The 24,150-nt window shown below is 37.6% G+C and overlaps 1 long non-coding RNA gene across 2 annotated transcripts in view; it reads right to left on the minus strand.

Annotated features, from left to right (window-relative positions):
- The window catches only part of LOC110354053 (uncharacterized), a 71,404-nt gene that overhangs the window by 44,773 nt on the left and 2,481 nt on the right, over positions 1-24,150 (minus strand). Inside the window, exons 2-3 of one of the 2 annotated variants that reach the window (XR_011807327.1) lie at positions 13,442-14,384; positions 5,778-5,899 (exon numbers count right to left, since the gene is read on the minus strand). This is a non-coding gene — a long non-coding RNA (uncharacterized lncRNA). The remainder of the gene's footprint in view (positions 1-5,777; positions 5,900-13,441; positions 14,385-24,150) is intronic. The other variant, XR_005263720.2, reaches the window with a different exon arrangement.

Consider the following 24,150-nt stretch of genomic DNA (forward strand, 5'->3'; position numbering starts at 1 on the left):
TTTTGTTTTGTTTTTTAAGTTTTGTTTTAAGTAATCCTCTGCCAATGAGTTTCCTTATAGAGGAGGGAAAAAATAACAAGGAAAAAAAAAAAAAAGGAAATAAAAAAATATATTTTTTTCAGTTATTAACTGAATTATGGGGGAAAAAAAAATCAAATGATGTTGTACTTGCATTGGAATGGTCTTCATGTAGAGGAAGAAAAAAGGGCTTGCGTTGTGTTTATCCCATAGTGACTTGGGCTATTCAGCAACAGAGGGGAATTCCTCTGACCCAGACTTACACCCTCAGTCTTAAGAAATTTCTAAGCACAACATCTTGGAAGAAGAACACATTCTAATTAAAAAAGTTTCCCTTGAGATGAATAAGCATTTTCTGCTGATGAGGGAAAACAGCAGGAAGAAAACATTTTGCAGAAAAGTCCTTCTTAGCAAACATTTGTGCATGGGGCTCAAGTAGGTTAAAAATCCTGCTGACATTTCTTGCAGAGGGAGGAAAGGAACATGGAAATGCCAAATGGACATACCAATAAATTTAATGCTCATTATCTCTTTAGTGCAGAGCAGAGTTTGTTTGAGAACTGGAACTGTAGGGGGTTAACCAAAAGAATGGTAATGGACCTTCAGGAAAAAATCTGATTCTGGAGATCATTGGACCAAGTTTCCTTAAAATTCTGTGTTGAATTCCCTTCCAGTTTGGAAGGGAAAAAAAAAATGCTGTAATGTAAATGCTTTTTCATTCATGCTGTAAAATCACACTATGAAATCACATGGTAGTCCCAATTCAAAATTCAAAGTTTCCGCACCATAGAAACCAGAGTACTGAGTGCACTTGCAGCCTTAGATGAGGAGGGGAAGAAGTAAAGGAAAGAACAAATCATGGGTTCAGATAAGGATAATTTAATTAAAGGAAAAAAAATAATTATTAAGGAAAGATTATTATTAATCAAACAATTTAACTAAAGGGAAAAAGGCAAAGGGGAAAAGGAAGAGGAAAGGGGGGGGGGGGGGGGGAAGGAAAAAAGAAAAGTAAAGGCTATGTGGAAGTGCAGAGGAAAAAAATTACTCTCTACTTCCCACAGATGAGTGATGCTTGACCATGTCCTTGAAGCAGGGCCTTAACGCACGCAGCCGGTGTTCGGGACAGATGTTTTCCCAATGAGAGCCCACCCCTCACCTCTTCTTCCTTTTTCCACCTTTTATGGCTGAGTGTGACATCATATGGTATGGAATATCCCCTAGGTTGGTTCAGGTCAGCTGCCCAGGTGGTGTTTCTTTCTCACTTTTTTGCCCACCCTCTAGGAGGGTAGAGATGCTGTGCCAGCACTGCTCAGCAGCAGACACAGCACCGGTGTGATACCACTGCTGTTCTAGCTACAAGTGCAGAGCACAGCACTGTATGGGCTGCTGCAGGGAAAGCTAAAATCCCAGCCAGACCCAGTACAGTAATGAAACACAGTTTAAAGAACCCCAGAGTTTCAGGTTTAAAGTATCAGTGGCTCAGGAGAGGACTTAATTCACCATTATCATATCATGGAAGCATAGAACAGGTGACAATGACACTCAGTCAGTATGATATGCAAACACTGTTAAAGGCAGGCACCTGAGCTCCTGTAGAAAGCCATAAAAGTGGCCTTTCTGTAATCCAGGAAGCTCAATACACTGTAAAAATTTGTTTTATTCTATTTTGAATTTGACTCTGGAACCAAACTGGAAGAACACAGAAAATGAAAGCAGGATTTAGGAGGCAGGCATATAGATAGCAAAGTTAGGAAAAAGGCTTCAGTCACTGAAAAGAAGAGATTAAGTTGCCTTGACAACTTGTCTTATATAGTCCCTTCCTCTCAGGTGGGCCAGCCTGAGGACATCTATGACTTGCTAATGTAAACTGGTGTCAAAAACTGCTGAAAACGAAGCTTCTAGCAGAAGTATTCATAAACTGCAGTCCCCAATTTCTTACTTCAAATTAATACTTTTTTATTATTTATTTATTTATTTATTTATTTATTTATTTATTTGGCAATGGTGAGATTTGTATTTCACTTGTCCTTTCCCTTTTAGAAGATCATCTTCCTCTCTCTCTCTCTCTCTCTCTCTCTCTCTCTCTCTCTCTCTTTTTTTTTATCCTGTTTTAAGTATTTTTTTTGCTTTTCTCTAAACTCCCCAATACCATAATACACTGAATGACTGCCTCCCTTGTCTTCTCTACAGGATTCCCCTTATTACAGTGCAGTTTAAAATGGCATCTCATTGCTGATTAGAGTTATATTTTGATCAGTAATAATGGATACCATGAAAAATCACCTGATGACTGTGCTAATAGAAATTGCTGCCAAACACATATGATGTGACAAATCCTTAATTGTTGTATTTGTCACCAAGTGATACCTGTGGCAAACTGTTGACTATTGCAGTGAGCAGCCTGGGCTGACAAGGAGTGAATCTGTGTGATGCAGTGGTCAGTCTGTTCTTTCTGTGTGGGCAGGAGCATTACCCTTTCTGTCTGACTTAATGCACCTGTAATGTAATGAACCTATTTAACTGTGAGACTAAGTGTAACTGTCATCAGTTACCAGGTTTTGTCAAGTGCTTCAGGCAAGACACAAATCAGACAGACCTATGATCTAATCCCTGGTTATCAGGATCTGCAATACGTCTGCTCACTGAATACACAGTTGTGGCTCTTTGGTATGATGTTTCATACAGCATCTCAGTCTACTTTTCATCTTATTATCTGATTGGCTGTTAGGTGAAATCCCTGTCCTACATTTTTACCTAGTAATTAAAGAAAGATAACAATTTTCACTGGTAGTTTTCTTATCTGACTATAATATTTAAGTGTGATATTTAAAGTTTCCAAATAGTCAAGTTTACTGAAACATCAGTTTCTTGATATATTGTGAGATATGCAGAAATATGCTTCTCCACAATATGGTAGTTGCCATCTAAGGATTAAAAACACCTCTGGTGTAAATTTTAATAAATTCAGCCTAACTTTATCTTGGAACAATTATATCACTTGAGGCCTAGAGAAATGATTTTGTATAACTTAATAGTGGACAAGTTACCAGAGCCAGGAGCATTCATATAAGATAAATTTTAGTTTGATTCAAGACAGTAGATCGAGCAAGGAAGTCCAAGACAATTAAGTTGTTGCACATCCATATACCGGAAAGACTTTGTATTTCATGGCAAATATTGGAGCAGTTTGTCAGACAACCTCAAAAGATAATGGTAACATGCATTTATAATGCCTGACACTACACGTGGTAGCACATTCCTGGTATGAACTGTCACAGGAATTCCAGACAATATTGACGCTGACTGTTAAGGACCTATAGTAGATATCACATATATCATGGGGGAACAATGCTGATGGAGAGCTTAAGATCTGGTACACAACTAACGTTAAAATCCATGTTTATTGAGCTGTGTTTTCTGTTTATAACAGGATACCTAAGCATGACCATTAATAGAGGAAAGCAACATGAGGGTCTGAGAAAGCACAAAGCATTGCAAGGATCTGGATGGAGCAGATGCAGCTCAGTTTCACATCAAGAATGCTATTTTCATAATCTCTTAGTACAAGTATGGCCAAGTGAAATGGGAGTAGTTTTTAAACCATTAACCTTTGTCCACAGATTGGGCAGGAATAAAAGTGCTTGTGAAGTGGTGCTGTGCTAAACACCGAAGCCTTTTATGCTCTGCCACGTACAGCATTTTTGGATTTATACAAGGAGCAGTTAATTCTTCATACTGATCTGAACCACAAAGGTGGGGAAATGAAAAGCAGAACAAAGATATTCTTTGCTGTGTTTGTGTGTGGTATTGCATCCCTGCCAACAGAGAGGATTTATTAGTTAGGACACCATTCACAGCAAATATAGATAGGCTCCTTGTAGGTCCTGCTGGGCAAGACCATATAACACTGTTCAGTATCCTATGGGCTTTTACAGGTTTCCACGGAGTCGAAGATCTCTGTATTATGCTTTTTAAAGATCTCTGTATTATGTTTTTTTTTTGTTTGTTTTTTTTTTTTTTTTTTTTTTTTTTACCCTGTATGAATGTATTCACGTGCAGAAATAAATAACTTTTAATGGCATCATCCTGTGGTTCAGTAACTCACTAAGATTACTCAGCTCCTTTCTGTGCATCTCTGAGCCTCTGGAAATATTCAGAATTTGCTTTATTTGCTGTCTCAGCTGGTCGAACAGTTCTCATGTCGTATTCCTAGACTGTACAGAGCTCTTTGCTGTCATCTTTGCCCAGCCATGATACATCCTTTGTAACCTTCTGTCTGCAGTGATGATAAAGTGAATAAATTCTGGAAGGAGGAGTGGAAGAAAGTCAGAGAGGTCACAAAGGATAGACAACACATTAACTGGAGTTGCGCAACACTGGCACTGTAACGTAACAAAGTTAATAAGGTATAAAACCTGACTACTCATTTTATAAGCAAACTCTTCCTGGTAATTAAACCAATAGAGCAGAGAGACTCAATTATGATGATCTGTCACCATGTATACACAGGTCCTGGGGATGCCAGACAGCTTTACACAGCTACAGAAGGCATTTCTGGATGTGGGAACTGATGGTCTTCAATAATAAGCTTATCCATAGCACAGCCAAGCTCTTCCCCCTGATAGCAATAAAATCCTGTACAATTTGTATATATTCAGGAGCATTGCAATGCAGGAGAAGACAGTCACTCACATACCAACTGGAAGAATAAGAAAACCTGAAAAGGAAGAAACCTGAACTATTTTAAAAGTACTGACACTGCTGTAATTGTTATAGCTCTTTTTCATAGGCATGATATAGTACTTCGTATTACATCTGCCCTCATTGAGAGGACAGAAGAGCTGCCAAACATACTGTATTAAAGCAAAATTTTCTCCAGTGTGAAAGCAATCCTAATCTTTGCTAATATTTGCTTCAGCGCTAATGGGAATAGGGAAGCTTTCTTGCAAGAAGACCTAAGATTATGATTATGTCTCTATATTAGGTCAAGGAAATGAACTTGGAAATGCCAAGACCTGTTTATTGTCCCTGTTATAAATGTCTTGGTATCAAATGAGTACACCGAGGATGAATGTTAATCATAAAAACAAAGTTATTAGGGACTTCTTTGTCCCTGTTCAGAAATACTGACCAAGTCAGGTTATTCAGACTTAAAAACATGTTGGAGTACACCCTACAGATCCTAAAGTCTCAAGAAAGAAGCAGATGGGTTCATCTGTCAGTAACAAAACAGAAAAATTGTGTGGCAAAGTATGTATTTCTATGCTTTTGTTTTTGTTTTGTTTTGTTTTGTTTTAATTTATTTATAATTGTCTGAATTAGTATTATTCAATAACTCTTAATGAAGCACAAAATACCAACAGACTTGTTTATAACTGTAAAGCATAGCTCAGAAGATGACTTTAACAATATACTGGATAAGGTGCACTGTTGCTTTTGCTGACATAAAAAATGAAGATCAGTATGCATTCAAAATACAGGTGGAGCACCTGTTGTACAGGGACAGGCTGAAAGAACTGGGACTATTTAGCCTGGAAAAGAGAAGACTGAGGGGAGACCTCATTAATGTGTACAAATAACTGAGGGGATGGTGTCAAGAGGATGGAGCCAGTCTCTTTTCAGTTGTGCCCAGTGACAGACTGAGAGATAATGGGCACAAACTGAAGCACAGGAGGTTCTGCTCAATATGAGGGAGCACTTCTTTACTGTGAGGGTGACAGAGCACTGGAACAGGTTGCCCAGAGGGGCTGTGGAATCACCTTCTCTGGAGATATTCAAAATCCACCTAGGTGTGATCCTGTGCAACATGCTCTAGGTGATCCTGCTTGGCAAGGGTGTTGGACTAGATGATCTTCAGAGGTACCTTCCAACCTTGGCCATTCTGTGAAAAGAAAGAAGTGGGTATTTTTGTTTGGTTTGCTTTACGTTTATCTTTTTAACCGTCTAAGTGGATTGTGGAATTTATGTCCAAAAGTTTCTATATATTACTTCAGAATGGCTTAGACAAATTCATGGAGGACTAGTCCAACAGAGGCTATTAAACATATCTAACTCAAGAATTTCCTAAACTTCAAACTGATGATGAGAGGGACAGCATGGAGGAACAGTTCTTCTTCTCTGTTTCACCTAGTTTTATACTATTTACTTAACCATAACCTACCCATCTCTTCTAAAGAAAGAGGTCCATGGTCAACAGTTTCAGCACAACCCAGCATAAGAGTTCTTCTGTTTGAAATGAGGAGGCTTCAGTCACAAGTATTTGTGAATCATTTACATTGTGGCAAACAGTGTATGAAGTACTACACATAAAATCTTCTCTTGGGTCAAAAGTAACACCTTGCATACCAAACTAAGAACTTAGCATAATTAACATTTAGAATCACGGAATCACAGAATATCCTAAATAGGAAGGAACCTGCAAGGACTGTGGAGTCCAACTCCTGGGTCTACACTGGACCACACAAAAATCAGACCGTATTTCTAAGACCATTGACCAAATACTTCTTGAACTCTGTCAGGCTTGGTTTCATAACCACTTTCCTGGGGAGTCTGTTGCAGTGCCCGACCACCCTCTCAGTGAAGAACATTTTGAAGAACATTTTTCTAAGATCCAGCCTGAACCTCCCCTGATGCAGCTTCATGCCATTCCTCCAAGTACTATTGCTGTCACCAGAGAGAAGCGATCAGTGCCTCCTACTCTGCTGCACCTCGTGAGGAAGCTGTAGGCCACTATGAGGTCTCCCCTCTTTCTTTAGGGTGAACAAATCAAGTGACTTCAGCCACTCCTAATACATCTTCCCCTCTAGACCCTTCACCATCATCATAGCCCTTCTTTGGACGCTATCAGTTTTTTTTTTTTGTCTTTCTTATACTGTTGTGCCCCAAACTGCACACAGTACTTAAGGTGAAAAGCAATCTAAACAAAGTTCAGCTGTTTTTATATTTAATTTATGATGATACTGAAACTTTCAGTTAATAACACATTTAAGACTGATTAAAAAACAAACAAACAAACAAACAAAAAACTTCTAGGATCTATTCATTTTCCTGTGGTGTTATTCTCACCTGCCCAATGTCCATTTGTGTCCAAGGGTGACCAGCTTCAGTCCTCCTCAATAAGACTTCATTCTTGCAGTAACTCACCTAGCACTTTACTGTTTTCTAATGTTGCATTGTGCTTTTTTTATTATTATTATTTTTTTATGTTATTATCCCTAAAACCTCTTTCATCTGACTCAGTTTTTATTTATTTATTTATTTGTGTACTTGTATATTCTTTTAGTCACCAGTAGCTGGCCACTGTGATTTCTGTTTAGTGCTTCTTGTGAAATACTTGGCTTGCACTCATCTAAAGCCTACATTTTTGTTCTTGAGTCAGAGGTAGTTCACCCTGCACAAAGTACATACTTGTTTTACTTTATTTATCCATGAAATCTAGGCAATATGCCATCCAATTCCACAACGTAAACTAAAGCCTAAAATAAATAAATAAATAAATCGGATAACACTAACCTGATAGCTAGACAATTATTACCATAGCAAAAAAGAAGCTAAAACCAGTGCAGGCCAAGACAAGTCCAGATAAACCATGAAATCTTGCAAGGTCAGGTCAATGCAAAGCCTAAGGCTTTTTGTAAGTAATAGCAAAATAGTATATAGTAGTCCAAAAATTAAAAAAAGCTTACTCCTAATTGCACTCACTTTTGCCTAGATGTTAAAGAGAAAGAAGAGGTGATAGAACTAGTAAAAATTCAGTAAACTTAGACAAGAAGAGAACAAGTAGTTTTTCTCTATTTGTTTTCTCCTCAGTAAGTGACTTTGAATCAATGCAGATATCTGCTTTTGCAGTTGAACTGCTTATGCTGTTCAAAAATGCATGCCTCTAGAATTGTTTTCACTGTTTTCCAATGAAGCATATTTAAATGACAGCATGGATTCTCCTGTTATTTATATGACATAAATCAGGCACTGTTCTGTGATGTCAAGGAAAAAACTGCTGTGAGCAAGTGCTGAAGAATTTGGGAACAGCATTTAAATGTAACTTGTTCAGTGTGTTCTCAATTTGTATTTCCTGCTTTCTGTTCACCAAACATTTCATTGTTCTTTAGGATATGGGACATATCTGTCAAGGGCAATGCTTTATTCCTAAAACAGTAAACATATTGACCAGTACTAAGAATCTTGTAAGACAATTTGCACCACATTATCAGGCCATGAATCTCCCTTTCCAAGAATCCATATTACAAAACAGAAGTTTAAACAAAAACATGGCATTGTATTGATTTCTTGGAATATAATATACACAAAAGTATGTCTATACACAAAGGCACGTGCACATGCAAACACATAGAGTTACATAAGAACTATGCAAAATATCGATGTTTTCTCAGATGAGCTATTTTTCTATCTTATTTGATAACAGTCCTATCTGTATGAAATATTGATTCTTAATCGATTAAAAAAGTATATGGGTCTCAAATTTCTGTTACAGTCCACAACATTTTTTTTTCATATTATATAATAAAGTAGGATTTCTAACTGCATTATATGTAAGAATACATGTATACAATTATACAGTGGCAGAATATTTTCTTGAAAAGCGGTTAATAAGTTTCCCTAATCCACTGTAGTCAGTAGCATCCATTTATGACTATGTGTGCAGTGACATAAATAACATTCATGTCTACTTTGGCTTCTGAGACATAGTGGAAGATCCTTTGTTTATTATTAGACTTAATTATGACTGTTCTCATAGAACCATATTTGGTTTGGATTGGAAGCAATCTTAAGGATTATTTACTGATAAATTCCCTGCCATGGGCAGGGATACCTCCCACTAGACCAGGTTGCTCAAAGCCCCATCTAATCTTCCAGTCAGTGGGAACTTCATTGGATTGCCATCACTTCTCAAATATGATGGACAGTGGCTTAGCAACTTCATCTGCCGATTCCTTCAAGACCCATGGATACATCTCATTAGGTCCCACAGACTCGTGCACCTTTAAGTTCCTTTCATGGTCTTGAACCTGATATTCTACAGTGGTCTGTTTTTCATTCTCCCAGTCCCTGCCTTTGACTGCTGGAACTCCATAAGAAGTGGTTTTCTGTTACAGAAGGAAAGTTTCTGCCTTTGAGAAGAGTCTTTTGTTTTGTTTTGTATTGTTATGTTTTCAACCATCTGGTTTGGTATTATGCAAATCAAGACTGTCACAAGGGAGCATCTGTAAGTATTCTACCTTCTATGACTTTGGTTATCAAAGTTTTATACTTTGATAAAGATGCACTACACACATGCTAAGATATATATTTTTCTTCTCAGCTGTTTGTAGTTTTGATTCTTCCATATTTTCCTGCTGCTTGCAATATTTACATGACATTTCTTTCCTTCAGAGGACACTACGGTGTCAATTACTAACTGGTGTCTGTAACTTTTACATGAGTTTTCATGGGACTCGCATATTCTTACTGAAAATTCAATACATAGCAATGCAGAAAAAGCTGATACTGGAATTTATCAATAATACATTAGGGTAAAAGGACTCAAAAGGGATGATTTAAAAGGATTGACTCTCATTTATAATGCAAGTATTAACAGCTTTTGGACCTATACTAAGACTGAGGTCTTCTTAGCAAGTTAATTTCTATCATTAGTCTTGAGCCGCATAATCCACATTATGAAACAGCTGATTTGAGCAAGAGAACTATTTTATTTTTGCAAACAGAAAAACATATTTTTTAGTTTTGAAGAGTCTGTCCATCATGGTCAATTTTGGAGTGCACCATACTTTTTATTATTTTTTTAAGCTAATTTAAACTGGTAATTTGTATTTATTTTCCTTCTCTCCTTTTTCCTCCCTTTCTGCAAAAAGAAGATACTTTTAGAGGAAAAGATGTGGAAGACAAGGCATTTGGAACGTGTGAGACTGGAAATAGAGCATTTTAACAAATTATTCACTCTTTAGGATAGATCTGCTTAAAATTTCTACAGGATTATGACCTTCTGTTGATCTAAGATTTGCCTCAAGTGAAATTAAAAGTTGAAAGTTGCTTAAATGTTGTTAATTTTCTGTTTCTTTATTCCTTAAGCATATAGCTGTGCAAGAAACCCAAGATGAAACTTGCTTATTCCTCAAAAGGACCCTCAGAACAGGTTCTTATCTAGATACAATTATGTTATTTATTTTAAAAATGAACCAAACAAAATAAAATTAAAAAAAAAAAAATAGTGAATGTAATTAAGTTTGAATTATATTTGCCTTCATTATTAGAATCTTTATAAAATAATGTACTTTTCTGCCCAGCTGCAGATGCCAGGTCTCTGAGATTCCCGTGTATGTGAGTACTCCCTTTTGCAGCTGACTTCTTCAGGGGTAAATAATACTTGAAGCAGACTAATACAGCTGTCACGTGCTGTTTCTAATGCAACTAATCTTTCCATTAGACACAACGCATGAGAGCAGGTTTCCAAGACTTTTTTACCAAAATATGATGCCACCACTTGATCTCTGCTTTCAGTTTCCTCATTTGATTATCCCTGATAGCAGTAATTAAATAGGAGTTAATTTTTATGGCAAATTACTGATTGTTGGTTACACTCTGCCTAAAAGTTGATGATAGCTGCATGTCGTTAAAGACAGCTTTTTCTCCCCAAGCCTTTGGTTTTTAAACCTAGAAACCAGGCTCCTAAAGTATTTAGCCATCCTTGAAAATATTGCTTGTGTTAATCTAATAACAGACAAATGTGTAATAAGTGCAAACTATTTCTTAACTAAAACTCAGAATTCTAAACAGTTCACTTCATTAATTTCTAAGTATTTTGGTACCAGATAATCCCTAAACTCATTGCAAAAGATAGATATACATCAATTCTGTAGTCAGAGAAACTGAGTGTTTGTCTGCATGAAAGGTCAATAAGATGTAAAGGTGTGCTTCAGCAGTTACAGACCAGTTTTCCATGAATTTATAATGATGTTATAGTAAATGGTACCATGTATGGCACAGCTTCCCTGCTTTTAAAGTTCTTAGGAATGAATGGACTTCTGTATTCCACACAACAGCAAACCATTTCTACTCTGTTGCTTGAACTCATTGGCCCTAGGAATTGCCTGAGCACACCTGAAACACAGCTCCCTTCTTTCACATTAGCCTAATCCTTTAGCAAATACCCAGGCAGCATCCTCAAGATAATCCACATGAAGACAAGGACATGCTTCCATACAATCTAAAATTGTAGGATTTTCTACAATGTGGTTTCATCACAAACTACACAGTTAGAGCAGCTGAAATGTCAGCCTTGTGGATGATCAGCAAACTGATTCTTAAAACCATATGTAGGTGTCTTGAGTATGAGTAGCTGGATTTAAGCAGGAGAAAAATATTCCTGCAGACCTACACAGAGTCAGTCAGTTGTTCCTATGCCATTTGCAGTACAGTAAAAGTAGGCAACTACAGTTCCAATTTTAAATCAAATTAAGTAGCTCCTTTTTACAATCACAATAAAATTCTCTCCAAGTATTTCAGGTACCTGAGTAAGACTCACAATTACTCCAACACAAAGCTATAATGAGAATGAGTTAGGCTTGTATCCTTTGCAATCATCTTCAGAATGGATTCCATTTAATGTGATTTTCTATTCTCATTACAATCTTTGTCAGGCAAAGGCATCAGAATTTTAATGAACAGTACAGTATGTTTAAAAACTATAAACTCGTAATGGACTTATAGAGAATTTAACCTTTTAAATATTCTGGACTCATCTTACTTCCCTCTCCTTACAGAGTTCAGGAGATACCACCAGGACAGAATAAAAATGCTAACAGCAGAAAGACATGAATTTTAAAAGGAAAATGAGGGTAACTGAAATGAAGAGCATGTAGCAAAGGATCCAGAAGTCATGGTCCCTGGATATGTGACTTTGGATAAATGTAAGTTAATATTTTCAAGAATCAGTGGAATCCCCAAATCCACAGAAGGCAGTTGGCAAAGTTACCTGGTGTTTGGAAGTCCTAAATATATTGTCACCTCTTCTAGGTAGGAACTGATTGCTTATCCAAAGAAGGCAATGGCCCTCTCCTGACTTCTGCTGAGTTTGTGTCCATTAGAAACCAACCTACAATAGAAATCCCAGGACTAGGAACTTGGGTCTTGTATGAAGAAAATCTCTGAGACAATGTGAACTGGAACACAATGCACATTAAGACTGCTATCCTTTTTCCTTCAAAATGTCTTCTGAATGAATCCTGGCCTGTTTATTTAAAATGTAAACATCTATAGGAAAGAAATAAAACCCAAAATATCAATTTGCAATGAATTAAAAAAAAAAAAATGTGTGTAAGAATGCTGATTAGAATCTAGCCAACATTATCCCAATTTCCCAATTTACAAAAAAGATATGAGAGAATGCCCTGGAAAATATAGACCTATTAGTTTAGCTTCAACACCTGGAAAAAAACTATGGAGAAGATTATTCTGAATGCCACTGAAAGGTACTTAAAGGATAATGTAATCTTCAGACACAGTCATGTGGATTCATGAAAGGAACGTTTGGTCTCACTAAATTGCTATTACCTACTTAGTGGTTGAAAGGAAGGAGGTGGATGTTGTTGTTCTGTATTTTAGCAAGGCTTTAGACACTGCCCCTCTCAGTATCCTTCTGGACAAAATGCTCAATTTGAGAGATGAACAGGAACACTGAATGCTGGGTACAGTGGGGCTCAACCTATTTGACTAATTACAACTAATTACGTTGTAGTGAATGGAGCTATACCTGGCTGATGGCCAGTCCATAGCAGTGTTCCCCAGAACTCAATTCTAGGGCCAGTTCTGTTCAATAATTTTACCAATGATTTGGGCACAGGAGTTGAATACATCCTTAGTAAATTTGCTGATGATGCTAAACTAGGAAATGCTGTTGACTCTCTGGGGGAATGTGAGTCTTTACAGAGGGATCTAGATAGATTGGAGCATTGGGACATCAGTAACGGAATGAAATTTAACAAGGACAAATGCCAGATTCTGCTGGCAATACTCTTCGTAATTATTGTAGTTTAACTCAGCAGGCAGCTCAGTACCACACAGCCATTCCCTTCCCCTTCCCCTCCTTCTCAGTGGAATGGGAAAAAAAAAAAAAAAAAAAAAAAAAAAAAAGTAAAAGCTTGTGGGTTGAGACAAGGACAGTTTAATAGGATAGAAAAGGAAGAGAAATTGATAATAATAATAATAATAACAACAACAGTAATAATAATAATAGTAAAAAGTTTACAAACCAAGTGATGCACAATGCAACTGCTCAGCACCCTGTGACCTATGCCCAGCCTGTCCTCCCCCTTCTCTAATGAGGGATCCCAGCTGCCTGGCTTCCCTGTCAGGCAGGAAATTTTAGGCTTTTGGCCCCACTGGAGCAGCCAGGTGACAATGTGCTCACCTGGACAATGACTGAAGTCTTTTTGCATATCTTGTAGCTCACCCTGGGATAGAGATAGGTAGTTATTGATGCTTTTATGATATTTTCCTCTTCATTTCCTGTTTCTCTGATGGCCCGGCCACTTCAGAGTAGCCTGGTTCATCTTATTGTTCCTCTCCTGTTTGAGTAGGATTTCCTTTGCTTTCTAAACAACCTGACTTTCTCATCCACTGTTTCATCTTGAATATAGGGGCAACTGATACTGGCACAGTTTAGTTCTCTGGTCCAGAAAATTAATTCTATTTTTGCCAAAACCAGGATGCTAACCAGGAAGTTGTTGACTTTCTTTGCCACAAGGACCTAGTGCTGAATTATATGCAACTTGTTGTTCACTGGGATCCACAGTTCCTTCTCAGGAGACCTACTTTCCAGCCAGTTGGTGCCCAGCTTGTACTGATGCCTGGGGATATTCTCTGGATCCTCTGGTGCAGGACTTGGCTTTTCTCTTTGTTCAACTTCACAAATTTCCTGTCAGTCAATTTCTCCAGCCTGTCAAAGTCCCTCTGAATGGCAGCACAACCATCTGGTGCACAACTTACTTATTCCAATTCTGCATTGTCTGAAATCAAGTCTTTCCTGGAGTATTGTTATCCAGTCTTGTAAATTGCCTTGTAGCTTTGGCAGCACCAATTAGTGATTCTAGAAAATATCAGGATTCCATCCAAAAGTCATTTAAGTGTTAGATTCTTGAAACAGCATCTTCAACAACAAGGTGGGATAACTTGGCTACAATTGAAGAATATGCAGTTTTCAGTAATTTATGATAATCTGAGGCCAACCTCCAGGGAACAACTGCTTTATTGTTCTGACATTTTTCCATACAAGCCAGAGATATGTTGGGCAAATACACTGATCTTAGCAGTCAGTAGTTTTTGGAAAAGTTCTGTTAGCTTCAGCCTTTCCCCTAGGAAACAATGGGAACTGCATTAATCTTTTCTTAGTCTTTCATCTATAAATGTCAAAGGGAGAAAAAGATAACTAGGACACTAAAAGTCTTCTCTTATTCTGTGAAAATTATTTCGTTATTATTCTTGAATCTTGGGTTGTATTGTTTTCAAAGGAAAACCTAAAGTATATCTGAGCCCAAATCCTTTCAGTATTCACACATATTGTTAGTAGTGAAATGCATTTATTTACCCATTTAGTTGTAGCTTGCAGGATCTAGCATAGTCTTAGACTCCACATTAACAGATTATCCTTATTGAGTAACGTGTTTAAGAATATTTTTAAATAAAGCAAAAAATGCATATTCCCCATCAAGCACTTTAAATGAAACAAGCACATACACATACTGTGTAGTGCTCTTTTGAGTTGTGGTCAGAATGTTTGTTTATATAAATTACCAAGAACTCAAACCATCTTCTATGTGGCAAATATTGAGTGTGTTTCCACTGATTTTAAGTGGGGCAAATTTTAAAAAAATAACTGCTGTAATGAAAAGAGAACTCTTGGTCTTGGAAATTTCCATGTTCTTCATTGATCTTGAACACAGTCCTTAATTTTCAGACAAAAATACAGATACTTGTTTTCACTGTTGAGAAGATATCACCCCTTCTTTTGGCTACAGTTTTCGTCTGTAACTGTTTAAAAATGATTGACATTAACAAAACAACTCCTGATTTACATCCCATATAATTGACAAATTATTTCTGATATTTTTATCACTTTTTAACATATTCTATGCTTAACTAATGAAAATAGCTTGATTAACCTGATCTTAACCAGAATCCACTATACTTGAGAAATGATACTGCACTTTTTATAACTTTTTAATGACTGATAATATGCAAAGATAGTTTGAGCTGTAGACAATAAGTTGTATTAGGCTTATGTGGCAAGGTTTTGGTAGTAGGGGGACTTCTTTGAAGAGTCCAGAAGCTGTCCCAAGTTACTTAAGAAACATTTCCAGACAGCTCCAAAAGGAACCAACCCCTGACCAATGCTGAGCCAATGTGTGTCATTAATTGCACCTATGTGAAAGCACAGTGAAGAAAGGAAAAATATGCTGCACAACAGAAACCGGGAGTGAGGAGTGAGAAAATGTACACAGAAACAATGCTGCAGACTCTCAGGTCAGTGGAGAAGGAAGGGAGGAGCTGCTCCATTGTCCCCATGGAGAAACACCACAGGAGCAGACTTTTGGCAGAACCTGCATCCCATAAAGCGGGGCCCTCAGTGGAACAGAAGGTCTTGCAGGAGCTTCCACCCGTGGGGGGACTCATGTTAGAGAATTCCATTCCTGAAGGATGGACCCTGTGGTACAGACCCATATTGCAGCAGTTCTTGAAGAGCTGCTGCCTGTGGGAAGCTCACATAGGATCACTTTGGGAAGGATGGCATCTCATGGGAGGGACCCCGTATTGGAACAGGGGAAGAGAGTGAGGATGAAGGAGTGGCAGATGGTGAAGTATTATGGACTGACCACAACCCCTGTTCCCCATTTCTTCTGTGCCATTCAGGTGAAGGAGGTAGAGTTGTTTTTTGTGGTGGAGTTTAGCTAGCCATAAGTGTGAAACCACCACAGGAGTATGAACTATCTTTATTCGTATTCAATTAGGCATTAAAAGCATATTGTATAGAAACTATCCGTACTGGTAAGAGGCCAAAGCAGAAAAAGTTTGCAAACAAAGTTTTAAACTCGTTTCATATTGTCTTTCATGTAAGCTTGGTTAGATACTAACTGGAAAACAATCTTTCTTCTACCATTGAACAAGTAATTAAATACTATGGGTAACCAACAAAGCAAAAGCAAAAATCTGCAGGTACGTTCTTCTTGCCTTCAAAGGCAAATCAAAAAATAACATTTTTGCAAAAGCTATGAAATTTCAATTTTAAGTATGTAACTCTAGGTTGCTTTATAGTTAAAATTGTCAGATATGCATTGTATGCACATCCAGTCCACTTCCATCATTAATCCCTAGGGTGGCCCAGGAAACCCTCAGCTTGTCTTCCTTGACAAAAAAAATCATTGTCTTCTCAGCATGAATAAGGCAAACTGGTTTGACACAAAAAAAATGAGTTGTAACAAGGTGGTCAACTAACCTTCCAGCTCCCTTTGCAGCAATGCATTTGTTTCAGGAACTTGCAAGGTGGGAATTTCAGAAAATCCCAATGACTCTCCCAAGCATTCTATTTTGTGCCTAGGTCAATTTTTGTACTTAAACATGTTGGCTAATGTCCTAAGCTGTCCATTCCATAGACTTGATAATTCAGCTTAATTATTGTTGCATATTGTTCAGTAACTGCAGCTTCTAACAATTTAGTTTTCCAAATAAAATAACTTCAGTTGACTTACAGAGACAGAAGTAATCAATGGATATAATTTTTCTTAATGGGTTGTAAACCTCATGTAATGTGGTGAACAAAATGAGCAAACATAAAGGTATGGTGGACAGCACTTTGCTAAGGACAAATTTGGTTGTGATACTTTTTTTTTTTTTTTTTTTTTTTTTTTTGTGGTTATTGTTGCTTTTGCTTGTGTTTTTCAGTAAACATACTCTCTTTGTACAATATGTAACAGTTGTATCTTACCATAAGCATCAAGGTAAGAAAATTATCTTTCATTATTTAGTTGTGGAATTGAAATAACAAGTAAATTCCCAATCCTCAGAAGTATTCAAATATAGTAATAACCCAGTATTTAAGGATGCCAATAAGAAAGCTCCAGTCCTCATATATGCAATCAATACCTCTAAATCAGGATTTGATACCAAAGCTAAAATCTTGCCTGTAGAGAAGTTAGTATAAATTTGCATTGATTTCATTAAAGCTAGCACTACAACTGTAATATTTCCTTTTGTTGTCTCAGCTTATTTTCATTAACTGGATTACATTTGTTTAAAAATAGATAGCTGCATACAAATAACTTCTGTTGATTAAATACCAATAAACTCCAGGAATGCAGGTTGGGATTTATATTACCTAACTTAAGCCATCTAAAAGCCAAATCTAAGATAATCATCTAGGCTTATTCTACAGTCCACAGAGTCTGAAGAGTGGTTTTCTTTTAAAAGTTAGCATTCATTGTACAATGCATAAATGTCTCCTTTGAGGTATCCATTTCAATCAATTATAGAACAAGCTTAGCTTATATTGTATGCCTAACTATAAAATAAATTTATTTGGGGCTGACAGGGCAACTGTTGATTTTAAAAGAATTGTGGACGCTAATGTCAACATCAGCAAAACTCAGCAGTTTAACTGAAGAACAGCTGGTACTAGACTGATGAGCAGGATGATTGCAATTCATCAAAGGACTAATGAAGATCTACATGAGACATCCCTGGTACTTTCTGGAAGAGAATATGAAAAACAGGAAATAGCTAAATATAGCATTTCAAAATACACAACATGAACAGAGTGCTGCAAACAACTGAAATCTGTGTGAAAGCTCATTGTGTAGCCCAAATTGCCAATTAAAAGGGATATGACCGATATATGATAGAACATGACAGCTAAGCAGGATATATTAAATAATATAGGGAAGGGATTAAATGTGTCTAAAGGTGAAACATAGAAAAGATCTTTTAAGTTGTGATGCAGCTGGACCTTATAGCTGTTTGGCCAAGTTTGACCAAGATGCCTTGCTGTACAAGGCATCATACTAGCTTGATATTGCAATGTATAAAGAAACCATGTGTCCATTCATGTGTTTGTCAGAGTCTGGCACCAGATGATGAGGGATAAAAAAATGATGCTGATGAAGTTACATAAGACTAGTGAGTTAGCAGATGCTCTTTAAAGCTCCAGAAGTTCATCTTCTGTGTAGCACACCTGGAGAGCCCAAGTTCCCTGATCACCTCACTAGTGAGACACAGGGAGAGTCTGGAAGGAGTAGCCAGCACTAGTTATTTTCTTCTGAAGATAAAACCCATGACAAAGCTGAAAGTGTGACTAGATACAAATAATATCTTTAAAGCATCTTGCGACAAACTGTTCTAAACAGATCAATAGTCACTCAGTCTCCTTTTAAAAGAAAGATTATAAAGTACTCACTATAGCAAAAGGGTAGGAATAAGTATATGTCATGAAAAAGATTTCCATTGGTAGTGTCTTCCTTGCCAAAAAGCAATAATTATATTTATCGAAAGTGAGGCTGAAATTGCATTCTCTTTCTCCTTCAATCCTTCTAAGAAGCTAAAATTTGCTAAGCCAAAAACAATTATTTAAAATTGCAATTCTAAAACTGGCCTACTGTGCTGGGTTAACCCTGGAAAATAGCAAAGCATCCAACCAGCTGCTCTCTTATTCTCCCTTCTCAGCAGGACAGGGAGAGGAAATAGGATGGAAAAGTCCATGGGTTTAAGATAAAGGCAAGGACATAATTTACAAAGCATCATTATAGGTAAAACAGACTCAATTTGGGGAAAACTAATTTAATGTAGAACTGATAGTGACAAAGAAAAAAAAAAAATAATAATACTTTAACCTTAACCCCTTTCCCAGGTCTAATGCCACCCTTTGCTCCTGACTGCTCGCCCCTAAGCAGTGCAGGGGATGGGAAGGGGGCTGTGCTCAGCCCCCACAGCTCCTCTTGACTGCCCCTTCCTCCTCATCCGTGGCCCTGCTCCAGTGGGGGCCCTGCCCTGGGCTGCAGCCCTTCAGGAACACCCTTCTCCCGCGGGGGCTCCCCACGGCCACAGGTCCCTCAGGAAATGTCCCCCTGCTGCGGCGTGGGCCCTCCCCCGGCTGCAGGGTGGAGATCTGCCCCAGCAGGGGCTCTGCAGGGCTGCCGGGGAATCCCTGCTGCCTGTGGGCCTGGAGCCCCTCCTGCCCTCCTCCTCCTGGGGCCTGGGCCCTCTGCTGCTTCTCCCTCGCCCTGGGCCTCCTCCCTTGGCCTGTGCCCGCTCTGCCCTTTTGGAAATCTGTTTTCCCCGAGGTGCCGCCAGCTTGGTGCTGGGCTGAGCTGGGCCCTGCCATGGGGCTGTTAGAGCCCTCTGGAACTGGCTGGAACAGGCTGGGTCCAGCACAGGGCAGACACGGCCGCTGCCCACAGAGGTGCTGCAGCCCCTGCCAGCACCTGGGCAGGGACACCCAGTACAGCTACTCATTCTCCCTTCTGAAGCAGACATGCCTTTGTTGCTCCCAGATCATGGGTTGAATCTCAAAGTATCATGAACTCACACAGGGTCTGTCTAAACGAGTCCTGCCAGCTGCCTCCACAGTGGTGGAAAACATGAAAAAAAGCACCAGAGCATGTAGGACAGTGTGTTTTGAGTGGCCTACCTCATACCATATATGCTGGTTTACATTAGACCAACTTTACTGTCTTTTTTTGTCAGTAAGTTATTTGCAAAATGTTCTTCATCAGCTGAGAATGCACAAAGCATTCCTGTGGGGAAAAAAAAAAAAAATAATAATAAAAAAAAAAAATATATATATATATATATATATATATATATATATATATATATATATATATATCTTTCCATCTATTCCATGTTGCTTCTTATTCACCCAACATCTATGTAAAGCATAGGATGATTGGTTTTGTGTTTGTTTTACTGTTTTCGGGGGTGTCCTCGCTCTGGAAATTTTATAGACTATTTCTAAATCCATTTGTCTTTCGACTACCTAATGCACAGAGGGAAGGTATTTTGTTTCAGCACAAAGGCTGAAAAATCAGATTTGAGTTCCTTTTTATCTCTTCCTTCTTCTAGACACAAGATGAAAAAATGGAAATTAATCCCCTAGAGGTTTAGATGTAAAACACAACAACTTGCTGCAGCTGCAGGTATTGGGTACCTCAGGTGGAGCTGATCAAGCAAATAAGTTTGAGGCTTTTGGTTTGTGTGTTTTTTGTTTGTTTGGTTGATTGTTTTTTTTTTTTTTGTTTGTTTGTTTGTTTTTTTCTTTTCCCCCTTGTAACTACATCAGCAGCCCTTTTTTCCAGATATTCTTAAAGTAGGGAGACACGTATTTGAGCTACACCACAAAGATAATTGTGATGTACTTCCTATGTCTGTTGGCATGTTTTTAATTGTCCCCAAGGTCCTGCTGCCAGTGTAGGCCTCAGCTGCAAAGTATGTAGTCTTTTTTAATAATAAAAGGTCACCTAAAGTGAAAAAGACTTTATGCATCTAAAAAATGCATGTCACCTTCACAAAGAAAGTCTGGCACCTTGCAGTTCATCATGGTGCATATTTAAAAGAATTCTATACCTGGAGTGGACATTGAAGTCTCAGTGCAGTTATCATTTGGTAGTACTGGGTGGCATAAGGCCTGAAAGAGGCCAGACTAGAATAACCTTTATAATCCATTCTGTTATTAGAATCAGTGAAATGATGTTTAAGTGCAGTGAACATCTGTGAGCAAACCTTTTACACTTTCTATTTGTTTGTAGAGATATATTTTCTATAATTCAGTGTAGCAAATTTCAGTACAGCTTACATACATTGTACATGTAAAAGACTAACTTAACAGTATTCCTTAGCAATAATAGTATTTCTTTAGCAATAATAGATTTAACAAGCACCATCGAAAGAACCCAGGTCTGGCAAGTCCAGACCTCATAGGACTGATGCCATCTAGTGGGTGGCATCCCTGTCCATGGCCGGGATGGTGGAACTAGATGAACTTTAAGGTCCCATCCAACACAAACCATTCTGTGATTCTATGGTTCTATAATTCTATGAATAGACATTAAAAGCAGCAGGAAGTATGGGGCACAGTCCTCAAATTTTATTGAAGAAAGAAGATTGGTCCTACTTTTGTCACAATTTTGCCAAAAATTAATTTGAAATCATAGTGTATCTTTGACTCAGATGTATGCAATTAGCATTAGTTGCTCCTTGATGAAAGTGTGTTGATATAGTGTTACTTCGTATTTCTTAATTCTATGCTGGAGTATTATTTATGTGACTAAGCAATCAGTCTTCAGCAGAAGGAGCACTGGCAATATAACTCGGTAACCCAGAATTATCTGGATTTTATTTTGATAAAAGAGCTCTAAGTATTACATGCAATGCTTATTGTTTGCTACAGGACATTGTTTCAATGTTCATGCAAGAGAGAAAGTGACACCTGTTTAACCAGAGATATTAGCTTCTATGTGTTGATCCTCCCTCCCCTTCTACTACACTGCCTAATTCAGTCCAGCTTTAGCTGGCTGTTGAAGTCTGACAGATTTGTACCACAGACATAAGAATTGGAAAAAGAAAGGGAAATGTAATTGTTTTTACCTCTTCACCCAGCTATAAACACAAACTATACTCAAGCTGTCTAATGTTAAACCACAACAATTTTCAAAATAAGATCCACCTGTGCAATAGGTACATGCTGGATTCTGAGTTTCAAGACCTCTTTCAGTTGTTTATGGTACTATTTAGCTCTTGGTCTTATGCATGACCACAACGGGGACTCCAAGGTCTTTGTCCTCTGTGATCCTGAGGAAACTCAAGGAGTTTCCTCACACTGAGCCTATCTAGCCTGACAGAAGGTTTTAAGAACTGAAATTACTGTGTATCCTCAGAAGATTTGCAAAAGATAAAGAAAAGTTAAGGCATTTCATGTTATGCCATCCACAGCATCATTACATGACTCTCAGCAAAATGGAATTGGTAGGGACCTCCCAGAGCTGACAAGCATTCCCCTGCTAGTTTTTAAATGAATATGCCACCTTCCATGAGCATATCACTTATTTCTGATACAAAAAAAAAATGACATAACAATAGAAAAACCTCATGCTAATTTATGAGGGGAGAAAACAAATATATGAATAGCCTGGAACATAATTCCTAAAATTTTGCTACCCAATTATCTCTTTTTCGTCCACTAACCAACTCAGTAAATCTATTAAAAGCCTTCCTACTTTCTTTCCAGACAGCTGTTTTGTACCAGGACTCTGCTAGACTGGTCAGGGAACAGAAAGAGAAAGAGAAAAAAAAAAAAAAAAGTTTTACACAGCTGCTACCACTCTCCACCAATCTAAATGGAAATCTGACTATTCAGATTCCATTTCGGCAATAAATGGATTTTTCCTCCTTGTTACTGAAATTTGAATATTAAGTTACTGTTTCTTCTGCATTGACACGCTGAAGAAATCACAATGATATTAAAAATGAGAGGGAAGAGCAATAAAATGCCTTGACTTTAAACATTTTGTTCCTCACAACCCACAATCTTACTTCGATGTCACTCAGTTTTCACTATTTTTTTTTCTTGTGTGTTTTGTTAAACACTATATGCTCTTTATAAAATGCCATTCAAAGTCTGCCTAAAATCAAACGATTAGGACATGAACAATTTTATTCAAGAAAAATTCTATTCAGAAAATATAAATATAAGTATTTTTCTCTGCCAATGTTCCCAAAATCAAACCACTTTTTTGATTGGAATTTCACATAAAAGTCGGAGGTCAATCTCAAGCCTGCAAAATTACAGCTAAAGTCCTAGACTTGACATAATAGTAGTTTCAGACCAGCACATGAACAGCCTAGGTGACATGGTAGATTGCTTGCTACGATCAAAGATGATTAGCAGAGATAAATTCTTATCTTAGACCTCCCTATGTCATTTGACATATCTATCATATTTCCAAAGGAATGTTTTAATATTGGGTACATCCTAACAACATGATGGAAAATGGTACCAAAGATCAACTATCTCCCTAGTCCTGTATGGCATTTTAATGCAGTTGTAAAATGGTATAGACTTGTGTGCTAACAACCTTTCACCACATATAAATATATATGTATGCACCACTTCATTACACATGGCATAACACTTAGAAAATAGGTCCGAGATGAAAAACATTTTTAAAATTCAAGCCAAAGAGGTCAGTGATGATCCTGATGAGCAAAGGAAAGCACTTTAAAAGGTTGCTGCTACAAAACAGCTGTTGTCTGAAGCATACATATTTATCATTGAGTAACATAGTCAATATTTTATTACTGGTTGTGGATTCTGGATTCCTATTTTACAGTCTTAGAAACCCACACATCTGAGTGATACTTTTTTTTTTTTTTTTTAACAGCTGAGCAAAGCTACTTACCGATACTCTAGAAATGACTGTCATGATTTTCCTACTTTTTGGTCAGGTTTCAGCCATAAAATATATCTTGGAATTAAACCATTAATTGCTAATACTCATTAGATCTTGAGTTTCCAGGAGATGCAACATACATAAAAATACTATCTGTTTTAATCACTGTTTGTCATTGAACACAGAAAATCAGAAAACAGAAGTGAGAATGTAAGTAACAGCTCTGATCCATTGGCACCACTGAACTTTCTATTTAAATATTACATTAATGGGATTATTTTCAGGGATTATTCTGTGACTGTACAATGTTCTCCCCTTAGCGCAGACCATCACAATGAGCCTCTCCATTGCTTGTTGCACTTTTTTGACCTTTCTTTACTTTTATGAACGAATAGAAAAAATTTGGAAAAAAATACAAGCAAAACCCTTCTGTGCATACACAATTCTCTTCCTGGCAGAGGGGAGAGAAAGAAAATGAGCTACAGTTGACACATTAGTCACTTTACATGATGTGCTAATGGAAGATACTCCAATATTGTGGGTGATGAGGGCTGTATAAGAATTTATGTAGTAGAATGGAAACTGCTGACTTCCAATGGGCAAAGAGAAGAGATTCTGAATAAGACTAGATTTATTTTATCAACCACACAGCAGTCAAAGCTGTTTCAATGAAGATAAATGAAGAACT

Source organism: Anas platyrhynchos, chromosome 2 (genome assembly GCF_047663525.1).
Source record: "Anas platyrhynchos isolate ZD024472 breed Pekin duck chromosome 2, IASCAAS_PekinDuck_T2T, whole genome shotgun sequence".
NCBI lineage: Eukaryota > Metazoa > Chordata > Aves > Anseriformes > Anatidae > Anas > Anas platyrhynchos.